Here is a 19,561-nt window from a genome sequence, read left to right on the forward strand (position 1 = left end):
GAAAATCTGCACTAGTTGCACCATTCAAACATGGTGCTGTGAAGCTCATAAACATGGGGATTCTGTGAATTGTGTTTTAAAGGGTTACTGAATAGAAGTTCTTCTGCTCATCACTCCAGTCTTTGCCTGTGTGGGCCTGTGTCTCCGCAGCATCACTGGGAACCCTGGAACAGTGTCAAATTGTACCAACACAATTAAAGGAAAGCTTAAGTGTAATCACTGAGTAGATGAGTACTCGCTACAACTTATGTTCATGCACCAAAGTTCTGTTCAATCTTTCACACTTTTTAATACTTCACAACCCACAACTGCATTTTATGTTAAATTATCTACAATGTGGCTACAGTCTATCTGTAGATGAACTATTAAATCATCATTATAATAATGAATTATATTTGGAAACCTATTGCTGCATTGTTCATCAATCACTCTGGAAAATCCTGGCTACTCTTTTATATTCAGTTCCTTGGTCCTTTTCTTTTAATCCATTTACATTGATTTCTACTACTCCAACTCTGCCTTCCATTGCATTACAATTAAGTGTTCTGATGAAGTCTTGCTGATTCAGAAGGGGGAGGGCTCCTACTCTTTGCCAAACTTTGGAGAAAATACACAAAACCCCTTACAATTTGCTTAAGCCAGCACTTTAAAATTGAAAAGATAAATTATGGCTCATGGAGTGAAGAGAGCTCAATGGGACAGGGGTGCCAGAAAGCCACCGCACCACCCAAGCAGTTATGGAAGAAAGCCTCATGCCTTTGTCAGGCAAAATTAACCATAATGTCACCTTCCCCATGGGCACTGCTCAGCAGCAGGCCTGGCTGCTCCAGATATTTGCCTCCCAGTTCCTGTTGGCTTGCAAGGCACTGCTAAAGACCCAGCCATGCATAATGTTCTCTGGGGGCCCTTGAACATGACTGTCAGCTCTAACTTTTGCATCCACCTTGGTCACATCTAATAGCTTAAGGGATGTTCCCTGCCTTGGAGCACAGAGGATGCAGTTAAGGGGTCTTGGACTGCTCTTTGCAACACAGTGCTCCTCAGCAAAGCAGTGCTCATTTTCCAATGCGGTAGTTGATCTCTCACCAAAAGTTATTACTTTATGATAATTCTTAATTAATATCCTAAATCATGTGATTGACGGAAACTTATACAACTATTACAGCACTGTGTTGCCCATTTTTGGCATTGATGTTGTAGACAACAATTTCTATTAGAAACATTAGTTTCTCCGACTGTGTATCTGCCAGAGATACAATATAATATTATAACATCCTGCACATTTATCGTATGTATTTCTTATACACAGGTCTATGTGTTAAATCAAAAACCTATGCAGTCCAGCATCCTGCCCTTAGCAGTACCTCAAAGCGGATGTCTAGGGAAGAACATCAGAAGAGCGCAGGTGGAAATGAGACTCCTTCCAAGCCTGCAACCATTTAACATCTATAGTGTCACGTACGTCTTTTTTGCTCAGCATTTGCAAGGATGGGTTGTAACAACATCTTTTATATTCCAAGGCACTACAGGATATACGGAAATGATTTGGACCAATCTACTTTTCTCAATTCTTCAGTTCTAAATTCCACTGACCTAGATGTCAGTGTATGGGTAAAATTAGACCAATTTGGTTTAATATGTTTGGGGTATTTTTCTATCAAGGATGTCTTTATAAGACCTTTCAAGCATGACAATTTTTGAAAGAAGTATTTTTTGCTTTGACATCTTTTCTGTCTTTAAACTCTTTCTCTTGGCATAGCAGGAGCTGACATTGTCTTTGAAAAAGGAAGAAAGAGATAGTAAACCCCTTACAAACCACTGCCGCTGAGAGAACTGAGTGGTACTTATTTTACACCTAGACTCCAGCCATGACACTCTTCAGATAACCTGAAGTTACGGGATTCCAAAACTCTGCAAGGCGGTAACACGACGCCGAAGGTAACGCGATCCACCGACTAGAAGGATGTTAATCCTGACAAACTGCCCGAGCATTAGCCCGCACCACAGCGAGATTGAATCCCGTCTCCCCAGAGAGGGCCGGCGATGCTGGTGGTAACAAAACGGCTTTTCACAGCGCCCGGAGAAGCGGCGGGGCCGGCGGCGAAGAGCGTCAGTGCCCTCTAGTGACCGACCGGCAGCCGCCGCGCCGAGCCCCACAGAGCCCCCCACCCCGGTCCGCGGTCGCCCCGCTGCCGGCCATTCCTCGGGCCGCCTTCAACGGACGCGTTGGGCAAGGCGGAGGGATGCCAATAAACTCAACACCGGGAGAACGACTTCCAGTAATCCCGGCTCCGTGAGTAAAAACCTCTCCTTTGGGAGCATGGTGAGCAAATTTGCCACCCTTCGGTAGCATTTAAATGACTCTAAAGTCCTTACTTACACAGGAAAAGAGAATGAATGGGTTTACTAATTTGGCATAGGCTTGCACTTAAATGAATCAATACTTTCTCAGCCTAAGAGTATCAGAGTCTTCAGCATCAAAACCCAAACACAGGACTACATTTTCTCCTAAAATAGTACAAATGAGTTTTAGAGTACATGACTACATTGCTCCTTAACTGATAAGAGATAAAGTAAAATATAAGCATATGACATGAAATGACAATACTTAAGTGTAAAGTAAAACCCTCTTAATTCGTATGGATAAAGTGCCTGATCCAAACTACGTTTAAATCTGTGGTCGTCTTTCCATTTATTTCCCAAAGCTTTGGACTGGTCCCAACAAAGGGACAATGAAAACTGAAGCGCCATTAAAAAAAAGCGAGGGGTACAGCATAGGAAATTATACACAGATTTTTAGCTTAAAATGTTAGTATAAAAACTCAGGCACAAAACAAGTCTAGAAACTATGTTGCTAAACTGCTTCAAATTAATTGATTCCAGATGAGACCTCTGTGTCTCACACACTGAAGACATTTCGCTAAACACCCAGCTCACAAAATGGATTCAGAAATGATTTAGGGGATTCACCAAAAAGGGGAGACACTAGTTTTAAGTTTGAATTTGCTTTCAATTTCTGTGATATCTGAGCTAGAAATAACTTCTGTTGTGGAAATCACAGCAATAAAATATTTGTTTCTCAAGTTAAGCTTTGTTTAGTTACAGCATCTGCAGAAAACAACTGTTAGTCTACTGGAACTCTGAACTTTACATATGTTTCTTACACTAAATTAAATATGTCAAATGGTGTCAGAATAGCATATTAATTGAAGCTGAAATCACATGATATATTTTAAAGCATTTGATCAGATAAATCATACAAGTTACCCTAATCTTTGTAGTTTCCCCACACTGTTATGCAAAAGAAAAATGAATTTAGTTGTCCCATCTCTCCATCAACCATTTCCACACATATTTCCTTCTGAAACTGCTGATGATAAATCGCAATGACTTATCTCTTGACATACCCTATTGTAGCAGCATTTCTGGAAATGAAGTAATCTACTCCCTAGTGATTTTTTTGGACAGGCAACACTTAAAATTTTAGCAAAGCTACAGCTGATGTGGAGAAGTCTATAAATAGCATTCTCTGTCCATGCTCATTCTCTGATGCTCCAGTGCAAGGCTGAGGTGAAAAAAAAAAAAACCAAACAAAAACATATCCTATTCCAGGGCCTAAGAACAGAGCCTACAGCAGAAAGATGTCTTGTAGGCAATTTTCCTGAAGAATTTCCAATTCTTTTATTGAAGATGTTGTTCTTAGTTCTGTAACTTCATTTTATTCTTCTCCAAGAGGAAGAAGAACTGTTTTCGAAGTACACCCAGAAACTTCTGTTTTCTAGAGTGTAGTAGACTAAGAAATATGCTAGAAGAACGTTTCATGTGTTCAGGTATGAACCTCAGACCAGACCTTCTGCTCTCAGTCTCTCTACGGTTCTTACTGCCCTCACCCACCAACGTGAATTGCACCACTCAGCTATGAAAATGCAGTTCATAAGCAAACATCTGCAATTCCATTTCCATATACTTCTATATATCTCACCATATAAAATCATCCAAAGGGCTAAGTACAATCATCGATTTGTGCTCCAAATCTCAGTGGACAGACCTAACTGAGGCAGATGTCAAATTAATTATTGCGGAACTCCTACACTGAAAGCAAATTTATTTATTGGTATACATTAGCCAGTGTAGAAAAAGAACAAAGTACCTGGAGAATCACACAGACTTTGGAAACACTGAAGCAAGCATAAAAGCAAGGAGAGGAAAAGAGATGGACATTCAGTAATGTCTGAGTGAGTGCATCCCTGCTTCTGAATCTGTTACCGCTTTTCTTATTCAACAGTTTCATTATTAAATAATTAAAAATATTTAATTTCTTAATAGCGGAGTGCAGAGTCTGTGAAATTCTTTTTGTATCACCATTACAAATCAACAGGAAGAAAGTCTTTCCCAGTGAGTTACTAGTCACCGGAATGTGAAAAAGAAATGAGCATTCTCTTCACAAAGAGCCAATTTCTGAATTAGTGACCTCATTTGCTAAAGAGGTTCCTTTGTCACAGATATCTCTGTAGGTAAATACTGCGTTACACAGCCACACTGTCGTTTGTAGCAGCGGTACAAAGAAGATCTCCTAGCATACACTGGTTTTCTCCTCGCCAAATGAATACTTAAAAGAGTAGACAATAAAGGGGGACTTCTGTAAAAGGTAAAGGCATTTGTATCATGATGTCAGACTGCTATATGTGCTCCCGAAGGACTGAACAGGAAGCACTTTTATTCTAAAAGTTAATGGTATTTATGGGGAGCCGCAGCCTAATCTATTTTACCTTTCTTGGGGACGTGCTTATGCATGTATCACCCAAGACTCTAACGCTTTTTGGACTAGCCCGTATTAGAGACAGATACCATTTTGGTACCTTGTGAGTAGTAACGCACTTGAAAGCCAGCAAGCAAAATGAAATAAAATTAAAAAAAAAAAAAAAAAAAAAAAAAAAAAAAGAAAAAATTAAAACCACAAAAAAACCCTCCACAACAAAAATCAAAGTCTTTCCCCTTTTTAATTCTGGATAGAGCACCCTTCATTTCACGCACTCATAATTTCTGCATATCCATTTCATGTCTGGGAGCTACAGTGCGAGTAAAAGATTTTCAGTTCGGGGCTTTCAATATCTGCTTATCCGGAGGAACATTGTAAAAGGGACAAATGCTCGCCCGTCCCCCTCCCCGAGCAAGAACGGATTTTTAAACAATACTACTACCGTTTGCCACTGTGTTCCATTTCAGCCTGTGAAGAGACCACCTCGCCCCCAGCCACAGCCGATCCCGCACCCCCGGGCCGGCACCCCGCACCCCGCCCCAGCCCCGCCACTGCTGTCAAGTTTCGGCTGTACGCGCACGCATCCTCCGCTCGGTCCTCTTGCTCTGAGCTGCAGGGAACGACCATTCCCCCGCCGCCCCGCTCCTGCTCCTTCTCCTTCCCTTCGCTGATGCCTCGCCCGCCAGCAGCGCGCCCCGCTCCCCCAAAATGAGTCCGGCGCCGGCGTGTCCCGCTGCTCCCCGGGGCTGCCGGCTGCGGCCGCCGCTTACCTGCGGGTCCAGCGGGGGCTGGCTGTTTCCCTTAGCCACCTCCGGAGGAGGGAGAGGAGGCAAGTCCCATTCACAACTAGACACTGAGCAGAAACGGCGGCATCTTCAGCCTATTACACTCCACGGACAGCGGCTGCTGAATGAGGCTCTGAGCTAGTGGCAGGAATTAGAAAGACGGAGGGAGGGAGGGAGGGGAAAGGGGAAAGGAAAGGAGAGAGGGAGGGAGAGGGAGCAAGGGGGAGTGAAGCAAGATTAGAGGAAGGGAAAAGCTGGAGGCTGTTGCTTCTTTATTTTCTTCTCCCTTCCCCCCGCCCCAAAGGAAAGCAGACCCCAGAGCCTGCCCTCCCGCAGGGCCCCGCGTCCCCAGTGCCCTCTGATGCCTGCGGGGGAGAAGCTGAGGTTGGGACGGCAAACCGAGGAGCCCGGGGCTCCTTCTGCCCCCCAAACCCCGACGATGGGCAGCGTTCGCCGTCCCCGCCCCACGAGCCAGTCCTGCAACCCCCGCACGGGCACCCACACACACGTCTGCGGGGACGCGGGGACACGCGTCCTGCTGCCCGAGGGCTGCCGGCAGCAATGCCCAGTCCCTTCCCTGGCGCCGCTTCTCTGCGGGCAGCCCAGGACCACCCCACGACGGCGGCGACGCGGGGCGGGGGGGGGCTGGAACCCGGACGAGAGCTCCGGGCACAGGCAGCCAGGCCACCGCCGCTGCAGGAGGGCTCCTGCGCGGGGCTACCCCCACCGCGGAGCACAGGCAGGGAAACTGAGCTGCACAAACAGCAGGAGCGTTTTATACCGAATCCAGTCATGTTTCCTGTCATGAGCAGACATTTGTCCAGGAGGAAAAAAAAACCAAACAAAAAAACCAAAACCAAAACCAACCAACCAAACAAACAAACAAAAAAACCCCACCATACCGAAAAAGTTCCTCAGGCATTTCTAGATGTGGAAAATCTTGGTCGGGAGCAGCGCAGAGGCCAGGCTTCTGCCCCGGCAGGCTGCCCTCCCAGTGGAGGTGGACGGGGTGATGCTTTCTTTTCCAAACACACCTGGCCCAGAGGCTGCCACTCTCACTCTCTAGGTTTTTACTCCCTAAAGTGAAAACCCCAGCAATAATTAATTCCTAGGCAGGGCTGAGCTCTACAAGCCCAGGGAGAAGTGCTCTGAGTTGATGTACCTATCCACACCCAGAGGCACCATGCAGTGTCCTTCTGTCATGCCCACACAGGCACACCTGAGCTCGCCAAGCCCCCTCTCACCCACCAGCTTTTGCCACAGTTGCCAAGACCTGTGTGCTCTAAGGTGGCTGTCTGCATAGTCAGTGCCGTCTGCGGAGCTGTGGAGCAGTGCGGGGAGAGCAAAGAAGGATGCGGTGCACAGCCCCTCAAAAATAAGGATTGCATTTGCTGTTGAAAATAACTAGATACCTCTTTGTGAAGATAATCTGCTCATCCTCAGGCAACCCACCCGACTGTTCATCTCCCACACCGCAAGGCAGCACTCACACTGCTCTGTGACCACACCACTCAGCCCCGAAGAGCAAGGCTTTTATGTTCTGTGGTTAATTAGCTCTGCCAATAACTCCAGGCAAAGAAAAAAATAATAATTGCCACAAAAGCTGCCACTGTACAAACAAAGAATCTAGAAGGAGGAAAGCTGATAAACAATGCATTCTAAGCAGGCCAAGGGACACTGAACTTAGCACAGCACAGTAGCAAGTCATAGAATCATAGAATAGTTTAGGTTGGAAAATACCTTCAAGCGCATCAAGTCCAAACATTAACAAAGCACTGCCACGTCCACCACTAAAACCATGTCCCTAAGCACCACATCTACACATCTTTTAAACACCTCCAGGGATGTTGACTTAATCACTTCCCTGGGCAGTCTGTTCCAGTGCTTGACACCCCTTTTGGTGAAGAAATTTTTCCTAATACCCAGTGTAAACCTCCCCTGGCACAACTAGAAGCCATTTCCTCTTGTCCTATTACTTGTTACTTCAGAGAAGAGACCACCTCCCACCTTGCTACAATATTCTTTCAGGCAGTTGTAGAGCACAATAAGGTCTCCCCTGAGCTTCCTTTCCTCCAGTTAAACCACCTCAGTCCTGCCTGATGTCAGCCCCAGGGAAAAAGCAGGAGTGTTCTGGCTGCAGAGCTGGGGGCCTTGGAGAATATAAGGCTAAAATATTCTTCAGAAAGCAGTTGGGAGTTCACAATTTGATTCATAAATGTAGCAGGCAATGGTGTGTATGTACCATGAAGTGGAACGGTGGAAGGGCTCCGAGGTGAATGCATGGCAAAATAACCCAGGGCACTGAGCAGCACCCAGGGCCTCACCAGGACCCAGAGAGCTGAGCACGGGACAGGCGAGTAACCAGTAAAGCAGCCCTGGTGTGGACAACTTAGAGCTGAGCACGGGACAGGCATGGGAAAACAGTGAGCAAACTCAGAAACATGCTGGGCTGAGCCAAAAGCATGAAGTAACAAGACCACTAATTAATTGGTATTGAAATACTAAGCGCTTCACTTTGATAGGAGTAGGGCTGTGGTGCTAAGAAAACTAATTTTAGGAATGTTTTTTGATAGAAAATTCAAGGAGTAATAAATAGCCATCAAGAAATAAAACATGTAAAGGATCACTCTAGAATGTTTTTGGGGAGATGTAGCTGAGGAAGGAGGGTGATGCACATTAATTTGGAGCAGTTTTGTCAAGAAATTGGTTTTGGACAGAAAATACGAGAGGAAGAGAAATGTGCCTCAAAATAGTTCCATACAGTCCCAGTCCAAGCCTATTGCCTTTAATGGACACCATCAATCTCCTGTGATGATAGTATGAGAATTACCATTTGTTTTCTTTGTGGATACACTGCAGTGAGTACTACTTAGTGCAGCTCTGCCAAAATTGCCACTAAGCTAGAGCCCAGAGCTGGGCAGTTGGCTGAGGATTTTTTCTCTTTTCCCTTCTCTTGCTGGCTTTAGGAGCACAATGGAGGGGGTGATTTTTGTAATTCCCTTTCTTAAGCTGCTGAGATCAGATTTTTTTGAACATAAAGGAAATGCAAAAGCAATTTCAATCTAATTAAGCATATATAATAGGTACCCATAATATTCTCTAGTCAAAGAGCGTATTGATCCATAAGGTAAGGTTTCATTAATTTCACTCAAGGAGGCACGTTAACAAATGAGCATAGTAACATCTGCTCTGGTGAGTGGCTTGTTTCCTCACTTCCTTCTGTATTGAAATCTGGGTGTAAACTAATCAGATTCTGCTATTATTTTTCTCTCATTTGTTCATCTTCCTACAGGTTCTATAGATAAACAGTCCTTATCTGCAAACAAAATTAAAGCAAAACTCTTGCTGAAATCTATGTGTTTGCACCTCTCACTAACTCCCAAGTCTGATTACATTAATAACCACTGTGAAATTAATTTCAGCTACCTTAAGCCATTTAAAATCGAGTATGTACGGCCTGGCACAAGCAATCCAGGAGGTTCCTCAATTGTGTGGAGGACAACTTCCTCTTGCAAGTAATAGAGGAGCCTACAGGGAGAGGTGCCATGGCTGACCTTGTGCTCACCAACAGGGGGAGGCTGGTGGGGAATGTGATGCTCCAAGGCAGCCTTGGCTGCAGCGATCATGAGATGGCCGAGTTCAAGATCCTCAGGGCAGTGAGAAGGGCACGCAGCAAGCTCACTGCCCTGGGCTTCAAGAGAGCAGACTTTGGCCTCTTCAGGAACCTACTTTGTAAAGTTCCATGGGATAAAGCCCTAGAAGATAGGGGGGCCAAGAATGCAGGTTGGTATTCGAGGATCACCTGCTCCAAGCTCAGAAACATTGCATCCTGACAAGTCAAGGTAAAGAGGATAATCTACTGCAAATTTTTGCCTTTGCAGACTATTTCTACTGGTTGGTGATTCTTCACCTATGAAGCCTTAGGCTAGATGAATGGCATGTTGAAGCCAATGTAAATTCAATGTGGACAGTATCAGATTAACTAGTGGGAAATCTTTCTAAACACAGTTGCCACCTCGCTTCACAAAATGTTAGATGCAAACCAAAAAAGCAGGCCTTAGCTATCCTGCTGGCATGGAAGTCATGGCAGAGCAGCAGGGGAGTACAGCGAGGTCCAGAGTTAGCATTTACAGCTGCTTAAAACCTGGTGTCAGAATGAAATCAGTGTCAGACATAAATAAAGGAAGTTTATACATATTTTAAACATTATTTGGTTTTGCATATCCATATATTTAGGTTAAGAACACCTGTGATAACAAATCTGAAAACCTAAGAAAAGGCTTCTTTATCTACTGCGGGCTTACAGAATCTGAAGTTTGTTAAAATGCTGCTCATTGCTTCACAAGTTAACCCATTTATCATTTGAAAAGAAGCTGGCTGATTTGTTTTCTAAGCATTTAAGGGGGTACATGCACTTCTAATTGAATCATTGTTCTAGGAAACATTGCAACTGAGTTCATGAAATAAGCATAAGCAGGTATAAGTTTAAGCTGGACATTTGTATTAGGGTGCATGAAAAAGCTTGAACTGTGAACTTCAGAAACTGAACTCCAAAACGCCTTTCAAAATTTGAAAGAATTTATCAATGTTCCATTTACTGAATAGCTTGGCCACATCTATGCATAAGTATGAAAGAAGAAACTCCTTTTCACCTTTTGACCCTGTTTTCTCCAAGCCCTACAGGCACATGTCTTCCAACAGACTCTCCTCCTTCTCAGCTACCTTTAACAAACCTGCAATTTCCTTCACTTTTCTTCTCACCTGGAAAGTATTAGGGACTTAAAAGGCACATGAACAGTATAGTGCTATCTGCAGGAGTTGCGAATTCAGGAAGAAGCAAGAGAAACAATGAAAGAGAAGAGGCTTATAATAAAGAATATTCCACATAGTCTGAACTAGGCTTTTGTCCAAAATGCCCTTCAATTTCACTGTTAGTTTGCTAGTGAAACAAAGTAAAGATTGATTCCTATGTGAAAATGTGAGGGTGAGCAGGATTGAAGGAGAGAGAAAAAAAAAATGCTTTTAATGACTCCAAAACCAGGAAAACTAATTAAGCCACCATAACATCACAGTGAGAAGACAAGTGTGTAAGAAGAGTATAACTTAACAGAAGCATGCATCTTGTTTTACGCAATGAAGAATGGACAGCTCAAAGCAGCTGGAATCTAAAGCTGTTTTTTCCAATAACAAACGTCTTACTTGTAGAAATATAAGAATATAACAACAAGTGCTTACTTGAGAGAAAGGTTAAAAAAGGCAAAATCACTGAGGTTAAAAAAATTCTACACAAAGCAACTGATACAGAAACTATTTCCACAAAGTTAGCAACGCAAAAATCTTTCTTTGGCTATTTTACGTTATACTTGAAGCTTCGAAAAGGAGACAAAAGGAAATTTTGAAATGGGAAGAGGATTACAGTAAAAACTAAACTGAACTACAGAAATACTACAATTCTATAAACAGTGCTATGCAAGGTTTGGGGCTAGTGGTGGTTTTTTAGATTTCAGATATGCACTTGGAGCTTCTTATAAGTGCACTACCTACACTGATAAATCACCAGCTTGAATCACCTATTCCAAGTGGTGCCCAAGGTGGTACTTTCAAATACAAGACTGATGTGCCTCATATATCAAGGAGGAACCAGTATTTTGGGCTTGTTTTCTTTTCCCTGTTCACTACAAAAAAAGGTCTCATTCCCACAGCAGACTCAGGCAAATCTCTTCTCATTCATCTGCAGATGGAGTCTGGCCTTGATGACATTTCACATTTTAACTCGTTTTCATGATGAAAGTGAAAATCCTCATCTTCAGCCAATCCAAGTGGCCAGATCCAGGCCACAGAATAAGCACCTGCCTACCCATAAAAGACAACAGAACTGAGTCCAATTTCATTTAGGTTGCAGTAAAACAGAAGACTATTTTTCTCCAGGTTTCAGATACCTTTCAAAGCTAGGTCTGTTTTTATTAAGACTTTGATGAGAGGTGCTATATTGTTTTACAAAATCTGAGGAAATGGTTTTGTATGTACTGAGTATGGACAATTAGACATTTCTTTCACTGAGCTTTGAGACCATCTTACAGTTCTCAGAATCTTTTGTGACTATTTTATTCAGTTTTAAAAAGTATTGTGATAAGTAAGGATTCAGCAGCATGTTGGCCATCATCCCATTTCCTCAGGTCTACTGTGATGTACCAAAGACCAGGCAGGACTGAACCAGTCAGCTTTTATGTTCTGAAGGGTTCTCTCAAGGCTGGGAAATCTTCAGAGGCACTGAAACAGCCTTTTGGTTGCCTTGGGTTACAGACTTGACCTAATCAAGGATGAAGCCCCAGCTGGGTGGTTTTTACAGTACCAAAGTAAATGATCAGAGAATAGTATTCAGAAGGACGTTCATTGAAAAATGTTGTATGCAGACGATCTGCTGACCAATGTGTAAACCCTATTTATAGTTCCAACCAAGTATCCAAAAATTACAGTGCAAAACAATTCAGGGGGAAAAAAGGCCTCAATGGTGAGTCAGATCTTGAATTTTTTAATGTATCCATATCTTTTGTTAATGGGTTTTTAGAAATACAGATCAGAAAATTAAATTTCTCATTTAGACAAGGTATTATTTAGTTAAGAACCTGAAACTTATCTATTTCTGACATTGTACATTGAAAGAAAGAAATGCATTTATACATATGTGTGTACACACAGACATTTGTGTGTATGGCACTGCCTACATAGGCTATCTAGAAGGATGAGGCCTCCAAATATATTCCTCTAATGTACTGAACTTTTAGCTTATATAATTTATTTTATTAGAAAACAAGCTTGAAAAAAATTACTGCCTCTTACTAGAGAGAATTCATGGCTTATACACACATCATTTGATAGTAAGATACAGCATAGTTAAATAGCTGGTAATAATTATGTCTTTTAATTCCATTTCTGAGTATCATTTATTTTGTGCAGGTTGTGCTGTACAATTACTGATTGCGCTTCTTCCAAAACCTAAGAAAAAAACCCACCATGTCTTCACAATTTTGCTTTTTTTTTTTTCCCATTTTCAATTTTTTGTCTAAAGAATACACGTTTGATTTGTTAGAATGTACTTCTGCCTGCTGCAAATACTCTTTACATGTGTATTGGGTATATCTAACATCAGTTTGCAAATAGCCCAAATAGTGCCCAAGAAGATTTAAAGGAGAATGATGTTCCTGTAATCTCAGCTGCTAACCCTTCTGCACTGATGAACACCAGGCAGTCATGCTTATCTAGCACGAAGATCTCTCTTCATTTAATGCCCGCAGCTTGAGATAGTCAATCTTGCCCAGCATGCGCCTCAAGTATTCCAGATTGTTATTTGTGATTTCTGCGTATGTCCCCATGCTATTCCAGGTACTATGAGCCAGTAGCTACTTCTCGAGCCATACAAGGCCATAATCAAAGGCATTTTTACACCACTATACAAATAACCATGTTGCGTGGTTCCAGGGAATCAATCACTATCATGATTGCAAGAGTTCAGTTAACAATTATAAATTTAGCTGTTCTATATAGACCAGCAAAATAATGACAAAATTATATACCTTTATCTATAAATTCTACTTAAAGCCATACATAATATTGAACCAAGTGATATGCTATCACTGCATTAACATCTATCTGCTACAGAAAAAAACACTAAATAACGTTTCTCTAATGAGCTGGAGTAAAAGAGTTATAAAAAGAAATATAGGTTGTTTTCTTGACTATTTGAAGTCCACAAGATTATAATTCTTTAATATTGCTTTTATCAGAAGATAAAAATATAACAGACTTTAGAGTTTGTCAGATGAGTCATAACTAAAAACATTAGATGATTCATACAGTAATCAATCACCAAACAAGTAAACAATCTCAGTTATTAAACTTGTTGAAAAATGAAATGGTGCTGCTTTACTATCAATCTGCCATGTGGCTTAAAATTTCATTGATCACCAAGATTTTTTCTTTTAAATCCTATGTATAATAAGGTATCATTTTGTTTAATACCAGGTAATTATTAGAGACTTGTGATTCTTTTTTTTTTTTCCCCTGTATTTCCCAATAACATAAGACCAGTATTACATGGCAATTTTAGTTCCATGTACAAGTAGGTCAAGGGTTATAAATCACTCAAAGAGGTGAATGAGAGTCATGCTTGAAAATGATAGGCTTTACTTCAGGAAGCTCGGGCATATATTTGTCTTTAATTCAAGATTAGATAGATAATCTAACAAGCTTCTATGAAAAAAAAAAAAAGGTGTCCTTTAGGCATCTGTTAGAAACTAGTACAAACATTAAGGTTCTATGTCTGAAGGAACGAGATGGGAGATTTAAATAGAGCATGTTCAATGACTACAGAAGTTGGGAAAGGCTTCGCATTGACTTCTGTGAGCTTTAGCTCAGGCCTCACAGCTTTGCAGCATCCACACATAAGAAAGGGCTGAACAAGCTTCTTTTATCCTTTGACCAACCAGTAAGTGCTCATGAAGACACGTGTTAGCTGGTAAGTCTTCAACTGCACAGCTCAACTCGTCACAGAGAACCCCTGCGTATCTCTATGCAAACAGCCACTACAAATACACTGCCACTGTTAGAGGAATAATGTCACAGCCACAGTCACATACACTACTCTAGAAAAATTCTTATGCCATTTCAATTTTTGATATTTCCCTATTTGAAAAACCAAGATTTCTGTCCCCACTGTATTTTATGATACCAGTGAGAAATACAGCTTTTCATAATGCTTTTCTTTTGCTTCGTCATTTGGTGCTTTTGGTTATTTGTTCTGTACATGTGTTAATGTCTTTTATTTTTTAAGAAAAAAACCAAAACAAAACAACAAAAAAAACCAAACACAAATCTTCTATTGATTCAATAGCTGAGATGTGTTACTGTTTGCCTTCCATTTTTCAAAATCAGAAGGTAGATTAACACTGATGCTTAATGCATCAAAAAATGTCAGTTTTTTTCTGAATGAAATATTGTGGGTGCTAACAAATCGTGGAAAACATGTTCAAACTATGCTGCCACACTGTCAAATGCAACTAGAAGAAAAACATATTCCAACTCAAAATCCAATACAACAACCCCATTAATTTAATCAACAAAGGAAGAAAAAGTGCATATTTAAAAAAGAAACTAATGCGAATTTCCGCACAGAATATGCTTTTTCAGCCTATGTTCAGGTTACACAACACAAACAAATTCCTTACATAGGCATTTAATGCAATTTACACATCTTTTTTCCTAGGCTTTTTCCTAGGAGTATTGGAGAAAATTACGTATGTTCTGGATCTTCAGAGCCCTTAATCCATGGAAAATGCTTTCATAAGACCTACTTGGAGAAAGCCTCATCCTTCTTCATTTTCCACTGCTGCAGTAGGAATGTGCAAGTAGCCCTCACTGAACTGCTTAGCATCTAGATGAACTCATTTCCATGGAATGGAAAGCAGTACCTGTAGCCCCCTCCTATGCAGTAACCTCCAAGAGGCTCTCCGTAGTTGCTTTCTGCTTTTAGGGATGCTTTTCTAAGCAACCTCTTGGAAAGGGGTTGCCTTCTGCAGCATTTCAGAAAAAAAAAAGGTGGATATTCTCTTCCGTTGCTGCCTACCCTCTATTCCATACCAGGCACTGAGGCCTGTCCTGAATGGGCCAAGCTACTGGTCTGAAATTTCAGTAACATAACTACAAGATGTTAAAATGAGCCAGTAAATAGATTCCTCAGATCTTAAAACTCATTTCATTGGAATCTCATCTGGCCTTCTACAAATAAAGTCATGGAGCTCTTATAACTTTATTTTTATGGTGCCATACATAAAGTACTTATTATAGGCACAGGTGTTTTCTTTTTCAGTTTGATAATGCAGTTTGGCATTATTTTGAAGTTTTAATTGGACTGCATGGCTTGTGAAAGATCACAGCATTTGAAAATTTTTATTCCAGAATACCAAAATGAGAGAATTCATGAACAGTCCTGGTAAATAACACCTTTATGTCCTCAAGAGTTACACACACTCACACATTTGAAGGAAGACTTCAAATTTGAAGACTTTCAAATTCGAAGGAAGACTTCAGATCCACAGACCTTTAGCTTTTTAATTGTAATACTAAAACTGATAATAGTGACAGCAACAAGTGTCCATGAAAACCAGGATGAAGAAATATACCCAAATGCTTGAAGCTCCTGATCATGCAGAGATAAGTGATTTTTTTTTTTTTTTAGTGCAGTTCTTTAGGCAACTAAATTAATACTGTTCCTGTACCATTTCAGTATCTGTTCTGTTGAACAGTTGACAAAGAGTCTATAGGAGGATTGCAAAATAAAGAAGCAAACAGATGAGGTAAAGAAGCTAGAGAACATAACTGCTAATTATTAATGTCATTTGTCAGATCAAGCTCAAATAAAGCAAACCAACCTTTTCACTAGTAAAGATGAAGAAAGAAGAGTACATGACTCAGAAACTTTTACACTTGCAATTTCAATGAGTTAAAACATAAGGATGCTATGTCAGATTCTGTTCTCATGCCATAAATCCAAAATAACACCATTGGCTTACTAAGATTTTACATTGACTTCAGGAGAGTTACTTTGAATTTACATCACTGTAAGATCTGGATCAAACTGCTGAGAGGATATTAAAAGAAGATTAAACATGATCTTAAACAGCTATATCCCAGGAGACCCAAGGATTTTCAATTTGCAAGATTTTACAACTGTCAGAGTTGGATAAATTTCAAATGCAGTTGTCGATAAGAGCATTTACAGCTGCCAAAAGAACCTGTTATAAGGACCTGGAAGTTGGCAGAGAAATGGAACATCATGGAAGAGTATAACAGAGCATGGAAAAGTATAACAGAGTTTGCAGCAATACTGCAAACAAGTGGAAGGGAACTCCAAGTGCATTTATTAGAGCCTACGTACATTACTTGACAGAGGTCTATGCTATCCTTCCAGCTACTCATTCAATAAAACTTTCAGTACAGATTTAAAGCACAGACGTGTATTTTCATATCAAGGTCCACATTTGGCTACCTAATTCTGTTTGCAATAGACCCATACTGAAATCAACTCAGAAGAAATTTCAATGTTTTGGTCTGAGTTACTTTGCTTTTTCCTGGGTACTGGACTAATATTCAGCACTTTCATGTCTGAATATTGACTGCAATGGTGGTGCCTCATATTGCTTTCCTTCATTCCTTAAACAGTATTCCTATAGAATAGAATTTAATGGAAAAAAATATTTTTGTCTGGAGGCCTGTGCTCTTAAATCTTTGTAGCTGTTATTTGCAGGATACTCCAAGATCATCAGTGAGATGAGAGCAACAATCTAATCTCCAATTCTTCAGGCAAACGATGATTTTCATTTGTTTAAATTAATTTCTCATCTGGCATAAGACGACACAATATCCATCTTCTGGTAACTCTGAAACTCTCAGGCTCAGTTGATAAATTTTCCTGAATAAATGAGAATCTCAAAAAACTGATTAAGAAACAGCGCATTCTCTTCTGGTGCTGATCTACAGGTAAGAGATATTGAGAAGAGATTAATGCTACATTCCCAGACCATGTGTGCAATTTGGCGTATTGTGTGTCCTTTCAATTTGCTTACATATGCATGTACAAAATCATGAAGTTAAGCAGATACTTGTATGCTTTCTGAGTACAACTATAATGGTTCTATACAATGAAGTATTGTTGAGCCTTTAACCCTGAAAATCAAGCACTGCAAATCATCCTTTTCAGGGATGTGCTGTAGTAACTGCAGTATACAGATTTTAAAGACACCAAGAGAATTATTTCAAATAATCTACATATAGTCATTATACATTACACAGGAAATATTATATAATGGGCTAATTTGAAAACATCTTTATATTCTATTGCCCTTGAATTTGGCTGAGGAAAAACCGTAAAGAAAACGTCTTCTCTAATTCAGAAGTGATTTCTTTATTATTTGGATGATATGATGCAACAATGCTCTGGTTTACATTTCATACAATTATATAGCAGATTTTCTGAAATAAAATGGAACTGGAATGCGCATACAAGTAAAAGAGTCTATTTTTATTGCTCAGAGCAATTACAGTCTGAAATCAGACAGAAAGGCTGCAGACCCTGATAAAAAAGAACAAAGAAAGTAGTAAAATTTCAATATAACTTCGTTCTCTAGAAACAAAGTTGTCACTAGGAAATATGAACTGATATTTTTCATTCATTATAATAAAAAACCCAAAATGTGTATACCATATACTAAAGCATGACCCACATGGCATTCCCGAGTAGTCCATTCTATACAATTATTTCTGCAGTACAGTATTCCTGTTCTGTGCAGCTTGAAGTTATATCCATGGCTTCTGCACATTTCACCTCTCTGTCCCAAATCAAATGGCCCTTGTGGCACTCAATTTCCTACCTTTCAAAGCATCTGGCACTTCAGCTTTTGTAAAACTCCAATTAAAATTCTAATTAACAAAAAGAGTATTTCTTTTCAGCACTAAATATTCAGTGCCTTGTTTAATTTGGGCCTCAATTTGCGTGTCTTTTTATTAGCTACAGCTTAGAGGGTTCAGTTCCATAATAGATTTACTTGAATTTTTATCAGTTATTTGCCAAAATGTTAAACTGAATTTTTAACAACAAGCTATTTGTAAATTGATGTTAAATCCAGTATACAGGTTTGACTGAGAGGAATTGGGAAGGGAAACATCTTAGAAAAGTCAAAATACTGCTTTCATATGTTTTAAACAAAACAGGTAAAAATGTCATTTATAAATGTAAACCAAAATGAAATGTAGCTAAAATTAAATGTTCAAATCTAAATTTTTAAAATGTAACTGCAACACCCTCTTTAAGCAGAACACATTTAGTTTAACAATAAAAATATTTTGTGACTTTTATTAAGAAAATAAGTTTAAATGGTTTTGTTCAGCTAACAAAAATGGAAAAAAATCAGTTCTCTACTCAGTTTAAGTAAGCTTTATGAGAACACCTATGAGTGTTTCTATCAAATAATATGGTAACAACGTGCACAGAAATATTCCACTAAACTTCCAAATTATGAAGTTCACTGGTTTGGTAATAAAGTACTTCTATGACTTTGTTCCCAAGGAGCTTATGGATGGGTTCTCATGATAATGTATCCAGTATAAATATCTTTTTATAATTTACATATTTACAGAAAAAACAGAGCAGGCTATTTTTATCAATCTTCATACATATTAGACATGTAAGAGGCAATGAAATGTGAAAAGGAAGCAGTTAAAATGTGTAAAAACAAACATTTATAATGATATAACAAAGTCTGAGCACAAATGTCAACTTATTTTTGGCGCAGACTAGATGGCATCTGATGACCGATGAAGATGGTTAAATGAAGATCTCTTAAAAGCAGTTCAATGTTCAAAATAACAAGCTTATCACATCATTACGCATTTTCTGGATGGAATTAGCAGGTAAGCCTCATTGGCCATCGAAATATTTTATTGTAATCAGAGTCCTTGAAAGCACATATTTGAAAACCTGTGAATCTAAGTGGCAAAGAGCTAGGATTAGATAACCCATTGTAATAAGCTGTCATATAACTGGAAAGTCATGGATATGCATAAAGTAAGAGGAAAATATGTGTATTAGGTACTGCTCCTAATTATATCATATAGTTCTTCCATAAAAAACTACGAAAACATGGTATTGTTTTGTAATCCTCCTAAGGTGTACTTGGGGGGGGGGGGGGGGGAGAAAATATTTGATCCATATGTCAAAAAATAGACCTTTGACCTGATTACAGAAATAGGTTTGCAAAATACAGGAAAGCCATTAAATATACTGGTGACCTGTGTTACGTGCTACCAGCTCAAACTGGGGGAAAAAGTAGAGTTTCTGATGGTGATTAAGATTTGGGAAGAACCTTCATCTCAGTGCATGCAGATTATTTCTAAAGGTGAAGATCTTCTGTTCAAAGTAAGAAGACTTTCTAATGTTTGGGGGGTTTTTTTGTTGGTTTTTTTT

General features: G+C 40.0%; 1 protein-coding gene across 3 annotated transcripts in view; it reads right to left on the minus strand.

The window, feature by feature from the left end:
• Positions 1-6,293, minus strand: part of CDH11 (cadherin 11) — an 83,316-nt gene extending 77,023 nt beyond the window's left edge. The window contains exon 1 of one of the 3 annotated variants that reach the window (XM_030469753.1): positions 5,530-6,110. The gene's annotated coding sequence lies outside the window, so the exon portion shown is untranslated. Of the gene's footprint in view, positions 1-5,529 lie in introns of all 3 variants that reach the window. The other 2 variants (XM_030469752.1, XM_030469754.1) reach the window with 2 other exon arrangements.
• Positions 6,294-19,561: the final 13,268 nt, after the last annotated feature.

The sequence above is a fragment of the Strigops habroptila genome, chromosome Z (genome assembly GCF_004027225.2).
Source record: "Strigops habroptila isolate Jane chromosome Z, bStrHab1.2.pri, whole genome shotgun sequence".
Lineage (NCBI taxonomy): Eukaryota > Metazoa > Chordata > Aves > Psittaciformes > Psittacidae > Strigops > Strigops habroptila.